General features: G+C 38.2%; 1 protein-coding gene and 1 long non-coding RNA gene across 3 annotated transcripts in view; both read left to right on the top strand.

Annotated features, from left to right (window-relative positions):
- Positions 1-18,732, top strand: part of maml3 (mastermind like transcriptional coactivator 3) — a 327,808-nt gene that overhangs the window by 123,436 nt on the left and 185,640 nt on the right. The gene's annotated exons all lie outside the window — the stretch shown is intronic.
- The window catches only part of LOC134299129 (uncharacterized), a 119,107-nt gene that overhangs the window by 89,484 nt on the left and 10,891 nt on the right, over positions 1-18,732 (top strand). Inside the window, exon 2 of the long non-coding RNA XR_010006273.1 lies at positions 1-18,732. This exon is cut by the window's left edge and continues 33,808 nt beyond it. This is a non-coding gene — a long non-coding RNA (uncharacterized LOC134299129).

The raw sequence follows: 18,732 nt of genomic DNA, 5'->3' as shown, positions 1-18,732 counted from the left end.
ATGTATCTAGTCTACAGCAAGCTGAAAAGGGTTCAGCTAAGGCTTTATAAAATATGTTACTGAGGCTCTACGTGCCACTGTGAATTCTTACACCTATTGCTTCTGAATCTAAACATGCAACTTTGTATTTGTATTTTATGTTTGCTTATGTGTAACAATGATTAGACCAAAAATGCATGAAACTGACTCCCAAAAGAAGCCCCCATCCTCAGCTTGGTTTCTGCTTTGCTGAATCGTTGCAATGATTCATGTTTTCTTGGGAGCAAGTTTCCATATTACTTTGATTTCTCTTTTCAGAAATGACACACATTTTAAATCTTTTTGTATGCTCAAAAGCATACAACATATTTGGGTTTTTACAATGTCATTTTAAACTGGAAGAAAAACATCAGTATATGGTGTGTGTGTGTGTTTTTAAAAAGGAATTATTGAGTATTTCAGGCTTTAAAACAAGGTTGCATGGAAAAGCGCACTGTGACTGTACATATTTAACAAACCTATCTGAACCATTGGCCTTTCTTTGGAGGAACATCCCTCAAGAGGTCTATGAGTGGTAAGCGACAGAGTCCTTTTGAAATAAAAACAATGTCTACCATTTTAAACCTTGAAAGTAAGAAGAATGTTTCCAAGAATAGAATGCGCTTCTTTCCCCAGGTTTTTGCCTCCTTCCCAAATTATCAAGGGGTCAAAGCACTCCATTTTAAGATGGGTAAAATTGCTATCTTTCTCTATTTGGTTAGTTCTTATTTTCATGTGCCTCCAAGTTGTTTCCAACTTACAGTGAGCTTAATGTATCTAACTTACAGCGAGTGAATGTATCACTGGGTTTTCTTGGGAATATTTGTTTGGAAGAGGTTTGCCTTACCTCTGTCTTGCCAAGGCCACCCAATGAGTTTCTGCAACTGAGCAGGGATTTGAACCTGGGTCTCTATGGCTATGGTCTAGGGCTCAAACCACTATACCCCACTAGCTCTATTTGATATTTGATGCAGGAAGAAATCAGAATTTAAGATTTTTCTCTTGTTTGGCAGATGAAAAGACAAATCACCTTTATTGCTTTTAATGTATTCAAATGATATGAGAATGGAGCAATTGGAAAATCCAAAGAAACTGTAAAGTAGTAGCAATGGACAAGTTCCTCTGGAAGCAACCAGCAAGTTATAGAGCATATCTTCACAATACCTGACTAACATATGGAGAAGAGCTCCCTTGGGAAGTTCACAACTTGCTCAGCACATATGCTATCACTTAATTTTTGTGAGGAAAGAAGCTTCCAAAGTTTCCATTTTCTGCATTTTAAGTTTAGGCTAATTGCTTTCCATTATCATTTTTTAAAATTAAAAACTTCTGACTTTTTTAAGAGATGAAAGTATTAGTCAAGTATGACATTATATGCTCTGAATATTTTAATCTTTTCTAACTTTGTATTGGTGAATCAAGATTTTCTGACAATAGGTAAAGGTAAAGATCTTCCCCTGACATTAAGTCTAATCATGTCCGACTTTGGGGTTTGGTGCTCATCTCCATTTCTAAGTCTGTGGACACCTCCAAGGTCATGTGGCCGGCATGACTTCATGGAGCACCATTACCTTTCCTCCGGAGAGGTACCTAATGATCTACTCACATTTGCATGTTTTTAAACTGCTAGGTTGGCAGAAGCTGGGGCTAACAACGGGAGCTCCCTGGATTCAAGCCGCCAACTTTTCAGTGAGCAAGTTCAGCAGCTCAGCGTTTTAACCCGCTGTGCCACCAGGGACACAGTAGGTCCTCTATAATTCTGCTTTCTGGATCATAGTTTTCTGTGAAGACACTTAGTAAGGCCTCTGATCCTCCTCTGGAACAATATCTCCCTATTCTGTAGTTCAGAAAATACTATTCAGCGTCATCACCAGTTATTGATTAAGCTACATATTGAATTATTTAGAGAAAGCTTCCTGAGAATGGGACCCAGTTTGGCTATCCTACATCTTCTTGTTCTCTTTCTCTGTCATCTGGTTTAGTATCTGATCCCACTAGGGATGTTGTAGAGAGGAGTTTAGTCACCCTGTTATGGAGTCCTTCCATATGAACAGTCTGTTTGATATGAATGATAGATTATCCAGCAGGGGCAACTCTGAACTGTTTCAGGAATAGAGTCATTTATGTTTTCAAGGAGAGAGATTTTTTTCAAGGAGTCTGGGGGATCAGGTTGTTGTTGTTTTTCAAGTAACATTGTGCTCCAACATTTTGATCTTGTTGGTATTAATTACAATATTCAAGGTGTTCTGATTAGAGTGAAGCATCACTGAGGTGTTTGTAATTCAGATTTTTGCAGTGGAACTAATGAGTAGTTCTCCTGGCTAATCAGTTTTTTTTAAAAAATATAGTGATGAATGAAGAAAAGGAGAAAACAACCATCAGGTTTTGCTAATCCATTTCCTAAGCAACATGGTAAACAGTAGCTGGACTGTTTTATCCAAATGAATATATGTATGCAGGCAAATGATTTTACAAAGTCGTTCCTAAAGAGGACATTGCCAGTGATTGGGTGCCATTTGTGCCCTTTTGCATTTAGGAAGGTGCCCTTGTTATTGCTGGAATCGCATCGTGGCTTGCCTTCATGATTAAGATATTCTGATAATCATGGCAACATGTGTTCTTCCTAGTCTACGATTATCAGTTGGTTTTCATTGGCCAGAGTGAAACACTTCTGTAAATTATCAAAGAGTTTGAAAAGATGAGCTATCCTGACAGGCTGTTGTTTCCACAGCAATCAACAAGATGCCAATGGAATGCCTATAAGCAAGGCATGAGCCATTTTCCGCTTATGTTCCTTGCAAGTAGTATTCAGGCACATGATGCCTTTGATGCTAGAGGTTATATCTAGCTCTTATGAATGATAGCCATTCAGTGGCCTTCTTTTCCTTGAGTTTGCCTAATATAGTAGAGTCTCACTTATCCAACCTTCACTTATCCAATGTCCCGTATTATCCAACACAGTCTGCCTCCCGCCCAGATCCACAGCTTTTTCTCTAAGCAGCAAGGACTGAACTTTTTATGGATTTAACTTCCGACAATGTTGTTACTATAAGTTCATTTTATACGATTCTATCTTTATTTGTAGTCCATTTTTAGTAGTCAAAGTTTTTGTAGTTAATGTTTTCCATACATTGCAATTGGTGCTAAATTCATAAATACAGTAATTACACAACATTACCATGTATTGAACTGCTTTTTCTGTCACTTTGTTGTAAAACATGATCTTTTGGTGCTTAATTTGTAAAATCATAACCTAATTTGACATTTTATAGGCTTTTCCATAATCCCTCCTTATTATCCAACATTTTCGCTCATCCAACTTTCTGCTGGCCCGTTTATGTTGGATAAGTGAGACTCTACTATACTATAAAAAGTAAACCAAGTTAATAGCTATCACTACTAAAAATATTTAGCCAATTCAGGGCTGGGTGAAGTGTAGCCCACAGCCCACATGTAGCCCTTAGGACCTTTAGGTGCAGCCCACAGGGCCCTCTAGAAGGGCACCAAAGCTCCTGGATCCCTCTGATTTTTTTCTGGCCTGATTCAGGTGTGGGTTTTGTTTTTTTTTTTGCCCTGTACCACCCCAAATCCCCAAAGCAATCTAAAAATGCAAATTTGCTCCCCTATCCTCGTCATGATTTCCTAAGCTTCCCAAAATAAAACAAAAAAGAAGAAATGACTGACAATCAGGCGAAAATGGTGGAAGGAGAAATGGCCTTTCCAAGTTTGCAGTTGCCCACCCCTGTTTTAATTCAATTATGTGTGGTGTGATAAAGTCCATCCTCTTACCTCTCCTGAGTCAGCTATCATGCCAGCCTGCCTTAGTAGTTAAGATATCCTGTATATAACATGGCAGCATGAACCTGCTTTTCTGAATGCAGATAGACCAAAGGACAAAATCATAGAGGACATTAAAATGTACCTACAGTAGAGTCTCACTTATCCAACATTCGCTTATCCAATGTTCTGGATTATCCAACACATTTTTGTAGTCAATGTTTTCAATACATCATGATATTTTGGTGCTAAATTCGTGAATACAGTATTTACTACGTAGCATTACTGCACACTGAACTACTTTTTCTGTCAAATTTGTTGTATAACATGATGTTTTGGTGCTTAATTTGTAAAATCATAACCTAATTTGATGTTTAATAGGCTTTTCCTTAATATCTCCTTCTTATCCAACATATTCGCTTATCCAACATTCTAGTGGCCCGTTTATGTTGGATAAGTGAAACTCTACTGTATTTGTTGTGTTGATCCTACATTAATGTTATATTCTCCATATTGCTATGTTTATGTCCATTGCTGGTTCCAGACTTCGTCACAACTCAGAAATATTCAGTAAATCCTATTGATTTCTGTGGGCCATCTCTTAATTATGACTAAGTCAGAGTCCTGCCATTGTGACTAATGTCTGTTTTGTTCCTTTGTGTACAACTTCATTTGGAAAGAAAATGTGCATATCTACCAGTATGAACCTTCTGTAGTCAATATACAGTCAGACAGAATTTCATAAGAGAGAGAGAGAGAGAGAGAGAGAGATAGATAGATAGATAGATAGATAGATAGATAGATAGATAGATAGATAGATAGATAGATAGATATATGGGGCTCAAACCTGGTTCAGGACTCCATGAAACTGGAGCATGTATATTCTAGTAGCATGTATACTACTGATGTCTGTCAAGTAGTAGTGTAAATTTACCATCGGTTGGAGTGTGTCTGCTGTTTTCGTCACTATATCAGATTATGCTTGAGCCATTTTCAGCTTAAAGCATGAAATTTACAGATTCCTTTGTGCGTTTTGCCTAAGATGTTTTCTGTCTACCAGCTATGGATATGTTGCAACTCACATATAAAATGAGGAACTGTTCTCAAGAATAGACAGTTGTCCATATCTTAGCGGTGTCTTTATTTTTTCAAAAGGAATCTTAAATGACTGAAAGCAAAAATTGTGGATATTCCAAAACCTGAAAAAAAAGTCTGCTTCACTACATTTTATTTTCATTAATCAAAATCCCAACACCTGTTCTTCCATATTACTCAGTGACTGAGCACTGTTTTTTTTTTAAATTCGCTGAATGACAGTTGGCAGCATAAGGAGGGCACTACATTTTTAGCCAGTGACTGTAGTTTTGTGGATGTAGAGAAAGCCTTTGATTACATGGAATGGTTATCCTTAGAATATTTCTCACTACGAGTTAGATTTTAGCTTAAACTTTATTACTATAGTAATATATTATGTAACTCAAGCTACAATTATTTGATTCATAGCTTGCTGATGCTCAATTTAATCTTGCTAAGGTCATTAGGTAATGCTGCCTTTCCCTCCTTACCTGTTTATTTTAGCATTGGACTGTTATGCCATTTCTCTTGGGAACAACTATATTGTTACCGGTTTTTGTATTAATGGCATTGGCCTAAATCCATTTGCTAGTCTTGACTACAGTAGATGTTTTCAATATCAGTGTGATTTATATAAGCATTGACTTAGCACTTTGCTATTTGTTGGATCTACTGTATGGTCTTTAGCTGGAACTATAGTTTGATTTGATATGCGCATCGATGACATGATGTTGTATGCCACTGATTCTCCTATCTGCTAGAGCTCAGGAATAAGCTTGACAGTTTAGGATCAATATATAGTTGTAAGACCATTTACTCTAAATCTGAGATAATTAACATCATTTTTTAAACACCATATACATTAGACTTCACAGTTTCCCTTCCCATATCTTGAATAAATAAACTTCACAGGCACATAGCAATCTGTGTGTAATATAATTTGTGTGATCTCAACAAGCTCAGTTACTCACCAATTTTGTTATAGAGAGAAAGGATTTGTCCCTTCGCCTTAAGGAAGTAAGGCTCTGATTTAAAAACATGTCTTTAAATATTGGCCTTGGATTACTAGTATTTTGAAAGATCTATTTCAAAAAGACTTGACTTTACAAAACACATCAGAATCTTAGACTGATACCCTGACTCATAGTTAATCAAAGATTATAATATAATTCCCACAAAATTCTGTGATCTAACTTTCCTTGTGTGTCAGGAGCGACTTGAGAAACTGCAAGTCGCTTCTGGTGAGAGAGAATTGGCCCTCTGCAAGGATGTTGCCCAGGGTACACGTGGATGTTTTGACATTTTTACCATCCTTGTGGAAAACTTCTCTCATGACCCCGCATGGAGCTGGAGCTGACAAAGGGAGCTCATCGCACTCTCCTAGGGTTGGATTCAAACCAGCAATCTTCAGGTCAGCAACCCAACCTTCAAGTCAGCAGTCCTGCCAGCCACCAGGGGCTTCTTGTGATTTAACTGATTATATAACAGAGTTTTGTGCATTAGCTATAGGTTTTCAATGGCTTATTTCTCACTGTGAAGGGCTTTTGTCACATTGATCTGTTGTTGGGAGTTTAGATGACTGAACACTTATCTGTACAAAAGTACCACACACACACACACAGATACCTATCTACTATAAGACTAGACATAATTCAAGGAAACTATATGTCAGGATAAGGACTTTTAAAAACATTGATATTGTTTAATATTTCAGTTTCTCAAGTCACTCCTGACATGGAAAAATTGTTTAATATAATGATACAGCAATGCTTTGATACAAAATCTATAAAAAGATCTCATTACACACAAACACATATATAAAAACGATCTGAAATAAATACAAAAAATATAAAAAGGTAAGGATAAAGCTAAACTAGAGTAATCATTATCACCATCACTACTGGTAGTTAACACCAACAACTTTTATTAGTTGCCACTTTTGGCAGGGTCTTCATGTCCCAGAAAGGATGGGCTAGCTACATGTTTCTTTAGGAAGAGGTTTATTTTTGAGGAGGGAAACATGCTTTTAAACACACAGTTCTTTCACTCTTCATCACTGTGGCTTGGATGTGTAAACCAGTCTTGAGCAGAGAGAGAGGGAGCCAGAGCCAGCAGCATTGTCCTATAACAAGCCAAGATGGGGAGCGGGGAGGGGGAGAGAGGGCTTTGCAGATCATTACTCATTTATTCGCACAGCAAGTTCCTTCCTCTGCCCATTCAGGCAGCTATTACTAGCTAGTGAAAAGTCACAAAGCCCTGTCATTAGCGGAATCAATCACGCCAGGGCCCAGGGAGAACCCTCCCGCAGCCTCTCATTTACTCAGCTAAAGAGCTCAGAGCCTGCTGTCTGTGGCTGACTCAGCTGCTTGCCTGCCTCTCTCTTTCCTGGTCCTCCTCTTCCTCCTCCTCCTCTTCTTCTTCCTCCCCTTCTTCTTCTTTCTCCTCCTCCTCCCCTCCCTCTTCCCCAGCCTCTTTTCAGCAGTCTCCCAGGCTCAGCCTTCTTCCCTCCTCTCCTTTGTACTGTTTATTGGAAGATGTACTTTGTGGATTCTGCACCAAAAGGGGTATGAGGGGGTGGGGGGACTGGGCTGTGCATTCTTTGGTCCGGTTTGCTATTGCCATAGAGACATCACTGTTTTAAATGGTGTTCCCCCTTCTCTCCCCATTTCCCAACAAAAGAGCTCTTTGGTTTTAAGTTGCTGGCCAATTTATTATGTTTTCCACCCTCCCCACCCCCAATTTTCTTGCCCATCCATTGAGATTTTGCACATCAGGTGCTAGTCAACTAAATCTGATGGATAGTTGATAACAGCAGCAATAGTAAGAGAGTCAGTATCTTGTTGTGATTTCAACATTGGGCTACAACTCTGGAGACCAGAGTTTGACTCCCTGCCTGGCCTTGGAAACCCACTGTGTGAATCTTGGGCTAGTCACATTTTCAAAGGGAAATGCCCTATGATCAAATCTTGCCAATAAAACTCCATTATCCTTAGAGTCAGCATAACTTGAAAACATTTTATCGTGTCAGAAGCAACTTGAGAACATGCTGCAAGTTGTTTCTGGTGTGAGAGAATTGGCTGTCTACAGAGAGGTTGTTCAGGGGATGCCCAGATGTGTTACTGGGAGGCTTCTTGCATGTCCCCACAAGCTAGAGCTGACAGAAGGAAGCTCACCCTGTCTCGCGGATTCAAATTGGCAACCTTCAGGTCAGCAACTCAACCTTCAGGTCAGCAGATCACAAAGGTTTAACCCAATGGTTCTCAACCTGGGGTCCCCAGATGTTTTTGGCCTATAACTCCCAGAAATCCCAGCCAGTTTACCAGATGTTAGGATTTTGGGGAGTTGAAGGCCAAAAACATCTGGGGACCCCCAAGTTAAGAACCACTGGTTTAACCCATTGTGCTGCTGCAGCTCCATAACCTGGAAACGACTTAAAGGCACACAACAAAACTGCAATAGAAGCAGAGGTAGTGATTAATATCATGAGAAGACAGAAGAAGAGAAGGACAAGTCTCATTGCCCAGGCAAGGTAGAAGTGGAATGGGTGAACAAGGCCAAGAAGGAAAATAACTAGCCACAATAGAAATGGGGGCCAATCTGCCTCCCCTAATGTTCACACCCCACCTCTCCCTTTCACTTCTGGGAATAGCAATTAATGGACCATATACTGGCATTTACCTGTGTACATGTGTCTACAAGTTGACTGTTGAGTTATGGTGACCACATTAATTTCATATGGTTACCTTAGAGGTAGTTTTGCCAGTTCCTTCCTCTGAAATATCACCTACGGAACCTGATACGGTATTTGTTGGTGGTCTCCCATCCAAGTACAACCCAGAGTTAAACTTACATAGATTCCTAGATTAGACCAAATCTGGTGCTTTAAAGTGCTCCCAACAATCACAAAATATGTACACATAAATTCTTCCCCAAGAAAAGATGGTTATCCATATAAAATAAATAAGATGGGATACAATAAGATCATTAGGCAGGAAGTGTTGAATCACAAATTGAGTCTCTCTGGACATCCACATTCAGAACTTAAATACTGGTCTCAAGGGCAACCGAAAGTCAACCAAGTAAGCTGCAGACGTTCTTTAGATAGCTTTTCCTATGCAATGATGTAAGAAAAGAAAGAGACTGGCTGGTTGAATTATTTGAGAAAAATAAGCCATATTCTCTCTTCCTTCACTCCACTTCCCACTGAGTTCCATTTCTGTCAGAAAGGTAGTGTATTGTATCAATCAATCAATGTTTGCTCCAAAATGAATTTTCATTTTTTTTAAGAAATCGCTAATTGAAAAGGGAACTAAGGGCAAAACTGGGTGCCAGCCTCAGACTCCTTTTGCAATTTCTATTTCTATCCTCTTCTGAAATGTAACCAAATCTACCTCAAGCTATTACTCCATTTGTCAGTTATTGTTACCTCTGCAAATCATATTCACGATAAAAGTAGCACACTTTCCCATTGCATGGGTTCAAAATTCTGAGTGGGTAATGGGAGATGTGAAGGCTTGAGGTTGTACGGATGAAGGCATGAAGAGACTCAGGAGGAAGCATAGAGAAGGAAACTGGAAGAATCAAGGGGCTTTGTGGAAGGGGAAAATGGGGCAAAAACTGGGGAAGCCTGGAGGAGGTGTTGAGACTATAGAAGGAGAACAAGCAAAACCATACCAGGAACAATCTGGAATTTATCACTCTGGGTCAGAACCCGGATAATGGGTCTGTGTAGAGCAGGCACGGGCAAACTTCAGCCCTCCAGGTGTTTTGGACTTCAATTCCCACAATTACTAACAGCCAGTATTTTTATCAAGTCTCTTGAGTGCATGATATGAAACAAGTTATTTTATTTGAGAGTACTTTTTTGGGCACTGAAAAACACTTCTTAAGCTCTGCTGTTTTGCTTATTGATCACTGTTTTTAAAAGATTGTCATTTTAAGCTACCTCAAGCATTTCTTTATGGGAAGGCAGGCAGGGCATAAACGTTTAAAATGAATCAATGCATAGGTTTTTTAAAAGAAGTTAGAAGTTGGCCCCACATCTCATGTTGAAATTAAAAATATGTCCCAAGTTGGGAAAGATTAAGATCTGGGTTACATGAATGAAAAATGGAGTGGGCTCCTGTACCTTTAGTAATTGTGTATAACTATAACAAATTTCTGTGCAAAAATAATATTTCAAGCTCTTCCTGGAATTCTATCAAACTACTTCAATGTTATTCATCATAATGAGCAATACCGAGCTGGTTGGGCTGCCATAAGGCAATTTCTTGTGTTCCTAAGTTGTCTTGCTCATTCTTTAGAAGGAACACAAATATCTCATATGCTGGGGAGGTAATACCGTTTTTTCTAATTATGTGTGTTAGTCGTGTTGGTTATTGAAAATACTTCTCAGTGGGTGAGTTTTTGCCAAGCTTGTACCAAGAGAAGTCTATCAGAAACCTCTACTCCTGCCTTGACTTAGTGGATTATTGTAATTTGTGGAAAGGGCAAAGAAGGAGGAGAAAAGAGGGAGAAATCTTGTTTGTGCTTTAGGCTTATTGTTTCTAGCTGATATTAATGGCAGGGGGATACTAGCAGTGTCGTGAGCATTGCTCACTCTGATCACATTATTTTGCCAGATGTATTTCGCACATAGCTTCACCTCCCACCCTTTGAGTGGTAACTTTTCTAGCTATGAGTCACGCTCACTGTACTGTAATAAGCAGGTTTAGTGGTTGTTAAATATCTGCTAACTGGCCTTAATAGCACTAACTTGTCTAAATTAAGTAAATTAACTCAATCTGTTTGTAGGAACATAATTTTGTAGATTGTAGATCTCGTCTCTTTTGGCACCTCCCCCTCCCACAATTGTCAAAATGCTGAAAATACTTTACCTGTAATTTGAGTTACTGTTTAAAAGAGAAGTAAATAGGAGGCAAGTCTTAGATTTCTTTGATAATTGAATTCTGGCTTTGCTCACACAATATCTAGTAGTTTCAGAAAAATATTCCAAAACGAGGACAAAACATATCTTGTCATGTGGTTCTAGTTCCAAACTTCCTCCTTGGAATATTGATTTATTATATTTCAAAGTCAGCAGAGGCCCAAAATTATTTGACCGCATATCGTAGTTCCTAAACTAGTGTCTGAATTAAAAATTAACTTCTGAGTTTTTCAGGTATACAAAATAACTCTTTACAATTAAATGAATTTGGCATTGCAACAATTACAAGTGTTTAAGCATGGAAGAAAACCTGTGTTTGGGCTGGAATGCAACTTTCTGTTTTCAAATACTGCAGCTGCTCAAGACTGCCAGAGTCTAATATGACCGTTTGGCTGAGGAGCATTTAGCTCTACAGATAATTTTGGATTAGAGTTCCCATCAGTTGTAACCAGCACAGCCAGTGTTGAGTAATGCTGAGAGCTGTAGTCCAAGAGCATCTAGAGGGGAACTCAACCCATCACTGCTATTGAGCATGAAAATGTTTATGTTCCAATTAATATACTCATTTAGGACTTTTTGAAAAAGCAGGGGTAGATAAAGATAAAAAATTCTCCAGCTGGCAAGATAATAATTGTAAGACAAATTTTGAGGGTGAAGGAGCTGTGGTCCATCAACATCTGGAGAATGAAACATGCCTTAGTCTCAATATGCTAAGTATGTCACGCATAAAGAAATGGAGGCAATACATTGTGACAGAATTAGGTTGAAATATCAATTAAAATGTGGCAAGGAATGGGGAGTAGGGGTTAAAATGTATGGCTCCAATGCAAGAGAATGGGAATGGAAAAGTCAAGGCTGTGTAATACCATATACTTATATATGTCAACCTCATGTATAGGTCAAGGGCAGGTTTGGAGGCCAAAATTATGGATTTTGATATGATCCGTGGATGAATTGTAGATCATTCTGCAGAGAGGGGAAAGCACCGATGTTGCTTCAAGGGACTATCTCCCCACCCAGACATTCAAGAAGGGCAGAAGAGTGGAGAGGGTAAAGGAGGTCAGTGCTTCTTTTAAGTTCTCCTAGAATGGATGAAGATCTCATCTTTTGTCACTTTATTCCCAGAGGGGGATAGTGCCTTTCTAGATAAGTGTTAAGGTATACTTCTAACATGTGGATAAGGCACCAGAGGATTTCTGGGTTGATTGATCAACTAAAATCTTTAGACATATAAATTTATATTTATTTATCATGTCAGAAATAAATTGAGGTTACAGTTATCCATGTATTTAAAAACACAAATAAAGTTAAAAACTTGGCATTATACTAAATGTCCTTTGATCAGTATTCCACACTGGGCATGCATATTCAGCAGCAGAGTAGCAAAGTGCAAGGTCTTCACTGCGTCTGGTTGTGATCCCCAGGTTGTTCAGTCAGCTTTCATATGATATTATTTCTAGCACCCACTTTTTGCTTGATAGTCAAGCTGTGCTTCTTGTAAGTCAGAGCAAGGTCCAGGTTAATTCCCAAGTATTCTGGTGTGCTGCAATGCTCCAGTGGGATTCCTTCCCAGGTAATCCTCAGAGCACGGGATGCTTGTCTGTTCTTAAGGTGAAAAATGCAGGTCTGCATTTTAGATGGATTAGGAATCAGCTGGCTTCCCCTGTAATAAGGGGAAACCTAAGAAAGAGCACCCAAAGCTTCGGAGATCTTGCAGCATGCAACCAAACAAACATATACATAGAGATATACGGTACTTGTAAATCACTTATGTCACTGGGAAGTAGTGAGTGGGAATTTGATTGAAAAATCATTATGTGTACTACACAACCAATACTACCGAAAGTGGTGTTACCTAGAGTGGTGCTGTTTCACAAACCATTTGCTACCAGTCACTGGTCAGTTTCTATAAAAGAAAGAAATAGTTGTAGCCAAGTGTCAAAGATATGGTGCTGGCACACTGGAAAAAATAATTGCCTTTCCCACACATTAAATAGGCTGAGAAGTACTAGTTCAGATCATTATTTTTGTCAAAACTATGGACATGTTTGCAGAATGGGTCTGTGCATATTTTGAGTGTGCACAACTATCCTACTTCATATCTTGGAAAGAAGGTAAAATATTATTTTCTGTCATACTCTGGAAATCAGTCTTTTAATCTGTAAGAATATTTTTTGTTTATCTGCAACAGGGAAGCTATGAAGGGTTTTATATGCTTTGAGTCTGCTTGTAGAGAGAAAAAGCAGGCTATAAATAAACATAATAATACTAATAATAATACTAATACTAATACTAACAATAATAATAATAATAATAATAATAATAATAATAATAATAATGCTATTTTGGCTTTGCGGTCAAACTTTCCTTTATAATGTCTGATGAAAGAAATTCCTCAATGCTAGTGTTTCATTCAGAGGTATCTGGTGTGATGTCAGTAGACTCAATAGTTCATTAATTCATTATTTAGATTTATTAGTTGCCTAGCAACCAAGGTCTCTTGGCAAAATATGAGAGTATGAATGTAAAAACTTGGTGACTGTGGGGTACATATCCCATAACCATTTGATACCAAACCATTTCCCCCGAACCATTTGCATATTATATATTGCCTTTCACACATTATTAACATTATTGGACCATTACCCTCTCTCAACACAGTCTAAGATTTTATTTGTGAAAATGATAACATCTGGAGAGTTTTTTATTATAAGTTGGCCTTTCTCCTTGTGAATGAGGCTATTGGAGGTCATTGGGGATATATAGTGCAACACCAGTATCCATCAGGGATACATTCCAACACTTTGCTTGGCTACACCAAACCAGGGATAACAGTGAGCCTCATTTAAATTAAGGCTATCTGACTTGGGAATACCATAAAGTTGTACCAGAAAACATAGACGATTCCTAGAGAGGAAATATTTTTTGGGAAGTGGATAAATGAAACTATTGCTACTGGACCCATGGATATATCATGTTACATTCCTTCCATTACTGAAGACTTCTTCCCTCTCTATACCATAGAGGGGTGATGCAGTTGCATTCCTATATTGCTGACAACCTTCCCATATACAAATGGTTAGTTGCTGTGTGAGCACAATTCTGGACTAATAGGGCTCTTAGTCTGGTATAGTAAGGATCTGTGGATGTCTTTGTTTATTTACTGGATTTGATGTTTGTCCTGACTTTCTCCCAAAGTGGGGGTGCAAGTTGACTTACAACACAATTAAAAATATTGCAATAAAGACATAATAAACTATAAATATTAAAATTCAAATTAAATTAATTTTACTATTCAAATTAATCAAACAAAGCAAAAACACTTTTACTACTAATACGTAAACATCATTAAGAAGTCTAGTACATCCATTAAAAAACTTGTAGCATTAACAGGCAAGCTACTTGAACTGGAAAAGCTAACACCATTGTAATAAATACATAAATAAATAAATATTTATTCTCCCTGCCGCTATCCCAATTCATACTCTCTGATGAGAAGTTTTCAGTTACATGTACAAATGCCCAGGCATTCTTCCTGGTTGATTATGATGTATTCCTTCATGAATAATTTTGTTTGTTTATTATTTTCGTTGCCTTATACTATACTGTTTTCATCTCCTGCAAAGAAGGGTCATGTTGAATAAAGGGGAACCGTAATAAGTGCATTCATTTAGCACTGTTTTGAAAACTCTGCCAAGGACAAGAGTTTGAGGATGAATGAGCCAAGACAACTATAGAGGAATGAGCAGTCATGCTAGTTCCTTCTCTCTGTCATTCACATCTTACTTTTTGGTCCATGTCTTGTCTGGAGCAAGAAACAAACCTTGGCCTATTCCCTTTGGGTCTTTTGCTTCCTAGGTAGCATTCCATTGGGCACCTCAAAAGGAGGCATGGCCCCATTTTTCCTTTGTCTATTCATGTCTCTGGCCTCATGCCATGATTGAGCAACGCCAACCAATTCAACATTGTAATAGAGAAGTCTCTGTTTCCTGGGGACTGGAAGGCTTGTTATGGCTAATTATGAAAACCCCAATGTTGGGAGATAGAAAGGCTCTCAAACATGCTGAGGCGAGCTTCTACAGTTCTAATGCTTTCAGAAATTTTAAATCCAATATAAATGGGGAGGAGGGAGAACGTGGAAGTTGGGTGGTTTTGTTCAGAGATGCGTGCTGGCATGGAAAGGTCGAGACTACAATGCTGACAGTTACAGAACTTCCATTCATTTAGGTAAAATAAGAGCAGCCTTGAATTAAATTAACGCATCTCGGCTGGGTACAGAAATACTGACGGGACAAATCATCTAAACATGTTTTTGCTAATTGCTTCTTAGTTTTTATAGTGACAAAAGGCACAAGTAGCCTTTTCAGTTTGTAGGAAACTCTTCAGACAATTCTTCACAAAGGCCAAAGAAGCCATCCCTGGATCACTTTAAAGTAGCTTTGGCTTTTGAACTACAAAGGCATGGATCTTTTAGGTTGACATGTTTTTTTCCCAAGATATCCAAACATGTATTGAAAGAAAATTTACTAATTATTTATCCTTACTATTATAAACAAGAAAATTGATTTTTTATCCCCTTCTTTTCCCCTCCTCTGCTGGTGTAACTGTCACAGCTGGTACTAGTATTAGCGTCACAGCCATAATTACTATCATAATTACCAATACTACTGTAGTTTTAAAGTTATTATTGAAGCCTTATAGCAAACTGAATTACTGCTTTACTATTCCAAAAATAGGTTTCTGGCCTTCAGATTTTCTTTTTTTTCTTTTAAATTAATAGCAATAATGTGATTATTATTACATGATAGTTCTTCAGTTATATCATCATCCCGGTGGTACAATGGGCTAAACCCTTGTGCTGGCAAGAAGGTTGGGTTGCTGACCTGAAAGTTGCCTGTTTGAATCCAACCTGGGGAGAGCGAGAAGACACTCTTTCAGATATCCTGGCCTTTCAGTTATTTAAGGCTTTGTTGGTCAAAACCCACACCCTAAACTGAGCAAGGAGACAAATAGAAAAACAGCAAAGTTCTTGCAAGACATAGGCCTAAATTCAATTGCTAGTTCTGAATTGCCGAGAATTCACTTAATCCTCAGCAATTGATTCAGGGGGTATATTCTCGCTAGTGGTTTTAAGCCAAAGGTGGACAGATGCAATCTTCCAGATATTTTTGGGCTTTACCTCCAAGCATTCATCACCATTGGCTATACTGATTAGAGTTGGTAAGAGCTGTAATCCAATAATATCTGGACCAATGCACTTTACCAACCCCTGATTTGTTTATAGTTCTCCCAAAAATGTGATATGTAACTACCAACTTGAAAGCTGCACATGATAATTTTCTTTCTAATCTGTTTTGTGTAGTTTTCATTAGATGTTGATATTCTTCAGTAGACCATCACACTCCTCACATTTTTATATGCTGTATATTGTCCTTTTATCCTTCTTTGTTCAGTGCAGTGGCTCTCAACCTGTGTCCCCCCAGATGTTTGGCCTTCAACTTCTAGAAATCCTAGAAATGTCTGGGATTTCTGGGAGTTGTAGGCCAAAACACCTGGGGACCCACAGGTTGAGAACCACTGATTTAATGCTTGGGATTAATAGAACACAAGTGGATAAATTAGATTTCTGTAAAGCGATAGGTGCCTGATTAAGAGGAGGTATAAGACAACTTCAGACAACTGTGTAGGTTAACAACTCTTTTAAAAGTTATTACAATATTTCCGTGTACTTCATGGCTGTTCCAAAGTTGCCCAATTTATTAGATCTCTGTAGACTAGTTGGTTTCCTTTTCTTGATTACTACTGTCCGCCAAAATTAGTGTTTCTTGGTGAGGAAAAAACTGTTCAACCTTCACACCAAGGGAACACAAGGTAATTTGATCCTCATCCTGAGATAAAATGGGATGTTGTTGTGTGCCTTCACATCATTTCCGATTTATGACAAACCTAAATCAAAGCTACCATAGTGTTTACTTGGCAAGATTTGTTCAGAGAGGGTTTATCTTTGCTTTCCTCCAAGGGTGAGAGACATTGACATCCCCAAGATCACTCAGTGGGTTTCTATGGCCAAGCAGGGATTCAATCCCTAGTCTCCAGAGTTGTAGTCCAATGCTCAAACCACCAGACCAGTTCTCGATAAATAAATTTTTAAAGTTAAATGTATGGGCTACTCAGAACATTAAAAATGATGCTATTTTCTTTTCTTGTTTAGTTGCTCCGTAGCTAGTTAGTAGTCTTTGAAAAGTTGTTGCATATGGATTGTATTACTCTAGCATACGTATTTGACACAATGATTCTCAAGGAATGGGGCGAATATTAATGAGAAGTATGAATTGCATTTAGACATGAGAAGAATCTTTTTAAATGCTTAATTCAAAATAAATGGGAATGTTTAAAATATTGTTCCAGCTGTCATATGGTAATTATGCCAGCAGTTAGCTTGTTGTTGTTGTCGTCATCATTATTACGATAATGTACTTATATAGCACTATCGCCGTACATGGCACTTTACAACTAAAAGAACAGCAAAACAGTTCTGTGCCCTGAGGCTGACAATGTAATTAAGACATGATACAAATGAAAAATGGGGTGGTAGTGCAGGAGGGGATTAAGTCTTGAAGAACTGCCTCTTCTTTTCTCCCTTCGAGATCAGGGCTGTGGCAGTTGGATGGAGGCATCTGCTTCTGGGCCTAGATATGATGGAGATAAAAGAATTCCACCTTTTCCATACTAAGGCACCTAAATCAACTAAGAGCAGTTAAAACCTACAATTGTGAAGAAATGCAGTAAAACTTGATCAAAATACAGCCGTCTGAGTTCTCCTGGAGGGCAACCCCCTGCCCTCCACAGTTTGCCATCCCTCATCTAAATAGACCCACAAAGGATGCAAACAAATGTCTTCCCTTCAGCCCATTGTGATATGGCTAAGTTACTATACAAAGTCCCAGAATACTTGTAGAGTATCTATACACACAAACGAACGATTGTCAAAAAGTTGCTGTATATTTGATTGAAGAAAATAATGATGGAGCACCGCTCTCAAAAAAGTCTTCAAAAGTAAAGTACAAATAAAGTCCCAATTCTCTACAGGGGTCCCGGGTATTTTTGACCCTGTTTCAGGGGAAAACCCCTTCTTCAGGAGTTGTTAAACTCAGCAACAATGAATTTCTATCTAAAACAAAACATAGAGTAACAAGTATTTTACCAGCAGTATTAACAGAAGTAAAAGTAACCCATATAACAGTATATACTTACATAGTGCTAAATGCTTTCACTGAGTGACTCTGCTTGTGGTGATTTCAACTGCGAGTAATTCTGGAGGTTCACTCAAGGGTTTTTAAAGAGTACTTGAAGGTTTAAAGGAAACAGCTAAAATTAAGTGATTCATTAAGTCCCTGAGGGGAAAAGGTTTTAAACTTAAAGATCCAGTACATTTCCCTTTGGGATAATAGTTTTTCCAAGTCCATGAAAGGTTTTTGAGAGATGCATTCCAGACATTTTTCTACTTGTAATAGCAACAATGTAATCTACCTCTTGACATGTGACTGTGATCTCTGGTATATTGGAAAAACAACCAGATCCTTGAGAATCAGAATCTCTGAACATAAATCCAGAATCAAAAATTTATCTACAGAATCTCTTTTATATTCACACTTCACCCAATACAAACATTCACCTACCTCATTTAAATTTTGTGTTCTGGAATGCATCTCTCAAAAACCTTTCATGGACTTGGAAAAACTATTATCCCAAAGGGAAATGTACTGGATCTTTAAGTTTAAAACCTTTTCCCCTCAGGGACTTAATGAATCACTTAATTTTAGCTGTTTCCTTTAAACCTTCAAGTACTCTTTAAAAACCCTTGAGTGAACCTCCAGAATTACTCGCAGTTGAAATCACCACAAGCAGAGTCACTCAGTGAAAGCATTTAGCACTAT

This window comes from Anolis carolinensis, chromosome 5, assembly GCF_035594765.1.
Source record: "Anolis carolinensis isolate JA03-04 chromosome 5, rAnoCar3.1.pri, whole genome shotgun sequence".
Classification (NCBI taxonomy): Eukaryota; Metazoa; Chordata; class Lepidosauria; order Squamata; family Dactyloidae; genus Anolis; species Anolis carolinensis.
Note: the sequence above shows the minus strand (reverse complement) of the source record. Positions and strands in the feature narration are given on the sequence as shown.